This window comes from Pollicipes pollicipes, unplaced genomic scaffold (assembly GCF_011947565.3).
Source record: "Pollicipes pollicipes isolate AB1234 unplaced genomic scaffold, Ppol_2.1 Scaffold_1452;HRSCAF=1700_pilon_pilon_pilon, whole genome shotgun sequence".
NCBI lineage: Eukaryota > Metazoa > Arthropoda > Thecostraca > Pollicipedomorpha > Pollicipedidae > Pollicipes > Pollicipes pollicipes.
This window is the reverse complement of record NW_023595942.1, coordinates 1-5,714: the sequence shown is the minus strand read 5'-3', so window position 1 is coordinate 5,714 and position 5,714 is coordinate 1. Positions and strand designations below refer to the sequence as shown.

Sequence of the window (5,714 nt, the reverse complement as noted above, 5' to 3'; positions counted from 1 at the left end):
ACGGATTTGGGATTTGGGTTTTCTTTGGAGGAGCCTTCAGGATACAGGATATGTTCAGTTATATCCATAACGTCAATGGGGGAACGTCATAACGTTATAACCACGGGATACGTCCATAACGCCAATAAGCATTTAGTGATGCGACATGGGACAACCATTTGTCACTGATCCCAGCCCCCCCCCCCCCCTGTCCCTGTGCCGGTACACCCACCTGTCCCCTGTCCCTGTGCCGGTTCACCCACCCGTCCCCACCAGCGAGCCCTCAGCCCCGGCGCACCTGTGTCTGTCGCTGAGCACGCGGCTGACGAGGCCGCACTGGAGCGCCTCCTGCGAGCCGAGCCGGCGCGCCGTCAGGCACAGCTCGTTCACCAGACTCCGGCTGCCAATCACCTTCGGCAGCCGCTGCAGCGTGCCCACGTCCGCTGCCAGCCCTGCGACACGCGTCGATGTCAGCGACCACCCCAAACAGCGAGAAGCTGTGAGCTGTCCGCGGCACAGCGCCCTTCCTTGCGAGCCTCTGACGTCAACAGTGGACAGACAGCGTGTTTTTAATGCCTGAAGAACAGCTTTTAAAGAGGTGAGCGGACACACCACAATTCAATGGATCACGCGAAAAATTTTCGCCTTGGTCCAAGATGATTTTGGTGAAAACCAGTTGACGTAGTTACCTGGTGATCCCAGTAAGATATGTCATTTCAGCACTATCAAAGCGACAGCAACAGGTGGCCTTGGTCAGTTCGGCAGGTCACGCTGCACAACTATCTTAGCATACGGCCTGCAAGCAGTCGTATTTTCTGCCAGGAAACAGTTCGTTTTAAGGTCTAATGAACCGGTGACCAATTTGACAACACTATTTCTCCAGGTAGCTGTACCTTGTGAACTTACATTCCATGACTAGCATAATAGCAGGAGTGTAGGCACAAATACGAACTGCTTTCGGCTTAGAATGGATTCCCATAATTGAACTCCTAATAACAAAACACATATTCGTTCTAAAATATCGATTCTACGATGATTATGAGCCATAACATGCTCTCGTCGCTCCCCATCAAAACTATGCACCCTGATGTCACGTGCCTTCACGTCTGTTTACAAGTCTGTTTTCAAGTCTGCTTCACATATGTTTCACGTTTTCTTCACGTGCCAGTACCAATAGCTATCAACGTTGCCAGTCTTCAACACAGCATACACGTCCGTGCGCCGCATCACGCCAGGCGGCGCTCCCCGTGCCGCCGCGCCCGCCCGGCACCGACACTTACCGATGTCCACCTCCTTGACCTGGAAGAACGCATCCTGGGAGCAGAGGCGGACGTCGGCCGCCGTCACCATGTCGACGCCGCCGCCCACGCACGCGCCGTGCACGGCGGCGATCACCGGCTTACGGCACTGGCGGTCACGGCACACACTCACGGTCAGAGGGGATCAGCCGCAGTTAGAGTGAGTTGTTACAGCGACAGGGTTCCCTCGCACAGTCCGACGGAGAAGAGGGGCGCGAAAGTTGTCCGATAGGCGAGATAAGCCATGATCAGGCAGGGAACCCCACTACACAGAAGGGCAGTAGTCAGACAGAGAAATTCACGATGGCACAGAACGAAACACAGGTTTTGAAAGAATAGGGAAATGTCACATTAGGAGATTAGCCCCGACACCATCGAATGACACATCAGATCTTAGGTACATTCTAGGAAGTGAGCAAGCCACCGAGTTATCCACAATGGCGCCGTCTGCGAAGCATTGTATTTCCGAAACGTATGCCCGGCTGACTGCCGTGGCACATACCTTTTCAATATCAGTGAACCAGTCCTGGTAGTTTTGATGGTGCGGTGCAGCTTGAAAGCCTTCCTAGACACGTCACCGTCGCCCATAGCCACGCTGCCAACGGCCATCAGGTCGCTGAGGTCAATCCCGGAGCTGAAGAGGCGGCCGGCGCCGCTCAGCACCACGGACCGGCACTCGGCGTCCTCGTGCAGCTGCTGGAAGCACACCCCAGGTCCCTGCCAGGGTGAGCAGGCTTCCGTTATGGCAGTTCATGCTGGTTTGGTGAGGATTATGTCATGACATAGCAGTGCTGGTCAGACTGAATTGGTGCAATGGGCTGTGATGATCCAGATAAAACATGTGGACTGCACACTTATTTACATGTTTCTTATTTTGGGGTTTAGCAGCACCATATCACTCTATTAGGCATACAAGGCACCCCCTGAGCTTGCTTACTTCCACATTTCAGTGTTGAGAGCATTCAGCTTGTCAGGCCGGTTCATCTCCACATGAACCACATACTCCACAGGTTGTGTGACATTCAGTGTCTTGTACTGGGCATAGTCAGCCAGGCTGCTGGCCATCCTGACTGTCTGGAGGCTTTGCCGAGCTGCTGTAAATGACAGGATGATGTAAGAAAGACTACTAAATCAGGAATCAGGACATAGCCAAAGTGTCCTGTAGGCTAGTCAATGGCATAATTACCCCCCCCCCCCCCCCAACTCTTTGTGCAGGTATATCTCTCCCAGGCTGCTAAGGTTAAATACATGCAGAGCTGATGCCAGCTGTTGGATGCAGTTAAAAAATGCAACCAACATGAGCATGGCAAAATCAGCCCATCGGCTATAAAACAGGTACATTTTGCATGAGTGACATCCAAGGTTTCTGTGTTTCTTTCCATGTGCTCAGGGGTGACAGATAAAACCAAGGGTGGATAAGGGAAAGGAGATAAGATGCCCTATGCCAAAATGCAAAGTATGCATGTTACTCTGAACATAAATAGCATAACAGTGACATTCTGGTGACATTTCAGACCATGTATGCTGCACATCAGATCTCTCAGTTTTGTACACAGTCATCACCAATAACAGGGCATAATGAACCCAACCCAGGCCTCAATTAAGTATGGCAGTGAGAAGACAATTTCAGGCAAGATTACCTCCAAAACTCTTTCACACAAAAACAATTTGAAGGTTTCAGTGTAGACTGTAGTGCACCACTGTCACAAAAGGCTCTTAGTGCAGTGGCTTGAATTTTACAGACCGGCCCTGAGCAATGCTAAACATGGGTGAACATGAAGAGAAATAACATAAAACCACATTTGCTGAAAATCATCACTGTAGCCAGGGCTTCTACCCGCATCCTCTGTAACATCATCATTCATCATCATGATGTGAAACATACCAGATATGACTTGAAATACCAGATAAGCCAGCATCGTTTCAGCCGATCAAACAGGTAAACAACGAAGAAGCCGCGGGTTGTCAACGACTGGAACGCTCTTCCGCACCCAGTCGTGTCGTCGACCTCAGTTGAAACAGTTCAAGGCTAGGCTTGATACGCACTGGGCTGACATCATGTACGACGTCCCACACTGAATATTCCCATAATTTGAGACTGTTTGGTTACCGGACCGGGAGCCTGACGAGACCGGGACCCTACAGGCCTAGTGGCCTTTTACAATTCCCGATCACCATAAGGTAGGTAAGGTAGGTAAGGAGAAGCGATAGACGATCATACCACAGATGGTTTAGTATTAAGCTAAAGTTTTACGAATTTGAATTGACGCGGTAGAGTTGGTACTTTTCCAATCTATCCATAACATCATCCCAGTAGCACATGGTATCCACGAAACATACCAATTCTCTGAATCTTCAACATAGCCGCAAAGAATGAGCTTAATGTCCGCAGCAAAAAGGAATCAAAATAGCAGAATGGGCGATGGAGACGAGACGCGAATTTGCAACCAGCTCGGTACATAACATATTACGCTTATAGCGCATACGTGACGAATGCGGGGGCTGAACGCACTAAAATCCGAATTAGCAGTTTTTAATCATCACAGTTTTAATGCGTGTTAATCCCAAATAAGATGGAAATGGCGCTGTCAGGCAGTGGTGTGTGGTCGATGCCTGTGTAAGCAGCTTTTTGATGGTACCCAATGCTTTAAGTGGCGTGACAAATTTTCAAGCCGAAAGTGTCGCACCTGGTTTTCCTCTCAATCATGCTCCGTGTAGACGTCCTCCATCTTTCCTGATCATCTCACGCGCAAGGCAAGGAACCGTCAATCATCGATGTTCCAGATTTCCTGTACAACCTCTTCACATCGATTAAGGGCACGTATCAACATAACCTTAGCGATGGATACGAAGGAGTCCAAAGAATCCAGGCGCCGCCACGCTTTGTGAACTCTACTGAATTTGCTAACTCAAACTGAGACTCATGGTGCTTCTCTAATATTTTACTTTTATACATAACGGTAAGCACATGTGGCTCAGACAGCCGTGGCAAAGACTGAACAGAACACAAACGGTCCCGAGAGCCCCTCCCCCCTCCCGCTCGCGCGGAGAGTTGGGGCCACCGGCGGCCACCTTCAGCGCAGCAGGGCCCCAAGTCACAGCGTTAACCGGCGGGAATCGAGAGCTCGAACGACGGTAGCCACCGACAGCTTTGTGCAACTAATGCTGCAAGGACACACAACTAACTGCCGACGCCGATGGACCCTGACTGGGAGAGCCGAGGCAGGAACGGAACCTCCGGCGCAGAAGCGAAATTCGGGGTGACTAACACACACGCGATGACAATGCATGCCGCGCGCCTACCAGAGCGCTTCTAACAGACCGCAATCGGCAGTTTGAACACGTGCGACGCAGCCTGGGCGCCACCTCACAACCGAGATCCACCACAGCGCAGCGCCGCTCGGCGGCCACTCCCCGAACTACCTAGCGCGGGCAGCCGGGGCGGGGGGCGGGCCAGGCTGCCTGCCATGTTGTGACCCATCGAGCGCGCGCTCCGGCAAACGGCCGCCGCCACCAGCTGACCAAGCCCGGTGCAACATCACACACACCCTCCACAGCGCGGAGCCATAACCCGGCCGCCCACACGCGCCTCACCGCACCGCACTGGCACGTCATACCGTCCCAGCCCGGCCGGAAGCTCCGCTGCCACGCCGCACCCAGCCCACACGCGCCCCTTAAAGCGACCGCGGCCTCACCAGCAGCGAACGGACGGGTAAAACGGTCCTTATCCAGCTGTGCGTCTCTTTACAGAATACCTTCAGCCCTACGCTTTAGTAATTATTAAATAATGCGTGCAAAGCACAACAAAAAGCTTTGACTGAAGGTGCGCTCTAAAATGAACAGGCATCTGATCGCAGTGGCAAGATGGTGTCCGTTGCCTACAAACATTCAAACAGTAAGGTAGCTGTAGACCTGAAAGAGACGGGGCTGCAGCGCTGAAGAAAACATTGGAACGCTACCACCACGAAACGGGTGGTTTCACAATGTAAAATAACATCTCTGACTTGCATTTCTCCGAGGAACGAGTCATACACATATTATTAGCTATCTCACGACGCCGCACGTTAGTAACTGATGCGTAACTTATTAATTATCGTTAGCCACTCATGTAGCTGCAGCAAAAACACACCCTTTTTCGCAATGGAACCGGAAATGCTGCGGTAATGGAATCGGCAAGTGCTGCGACGATGGAATCCGTAAGTGCAGGACTGCGTGGCCGTCACAGGTGGTGAAGGGACTGGGCAGGTCAGCACGGCGAAGAAGCGATGCATACTGTGGTGGACGCGTGGCAAAGGACACTACGCAACAGGAAGCCAACTGAAACCTCGCCCGGAGTCGCCATTATTGTTAGAGGGAGGGAATACTGCGGCAATGAGGAAATCAACCATGTAGTTGGGGGCTGCAAGAGATGCGGAACATGAATGAAAGCGCACGAAC

General features: G+C 51.8%; 1 pseudogene; it reads right to left on the bottom strand.

Moving 5' to 3' along the window:
• Positions 1 to 277: 277 nt before the first annotated feature.
• LOC119096464 (delta(3,5)-Delta(2,4)-dienoyl-CoA isomerase, mitochondrial-like) lies at positions 278 to 3,652 on the bottom strand (annotated as a pseudogene).
• Between the last annotated feature and the right edge of the window lie 2,062 nt (positions 3,653 to 5,714).